The sequence below is a fragment of the Brassica oleracea genome, chromosome C9 (assembly GCF_000695525.1).
Source record: "Brassica oleracea var. oleracea cultivar TO1000 chromosome C9, BOL, whole genome shotgun sequence".
Lineage (NCBI taxonomy): Eukaryota > Viridiplantae > Streptophyta > Magnoliopsida > Brassicales > Brassicaceae > Brassica > Brassica oleracea.
Window position 1 is genome coordinate 21,749,658 of NC_027756.1, and position 497 is coordinate 21,750,154.

The following is a 497-nucleotide window of genomic DNA, read 5'->3' on the forward strand; positions in this document are numbered from 1 at the left end:
ATGAAGTGATAGATGTATGTATTGACAACTGCATGATCTACTGGAGAGCGGATGAGACACGGAATGTATGTAAATTTTGTGGGAAACCTCGTTATCAGGAGACGAGGGGAAGAGTTCCGATCCCATTCAAAAGAATGTGGTATTTGCCTTTGACGGAAAGATTGAAGAGGTTGTATCAGTGTGAGCGCACAGCAAAAGCAATGAGATGGCATGCAAAGCATTCCACAAATGGTGAGATTAGACATCCTTCAGATGCGAAGGCTTGGAAACATTTCCAGTCAACATATCCAGAATTTGCGGAAGAGAGAAGAAATGTTTATCTTGGATTATCTACTAATGGTTTCAGCCCATTTGGAAAGCATGGAAGAGAGAAGAATGTGGTATTTGCCTTTGACGTAAAGATTGAAGAGGTTGTATCAGTGTGAGCGCACAGCAAAAGCAATGAGATGGCATGCAAAGCATTCCACAAATGGTGAGATTAGACATCCTTCAGATGC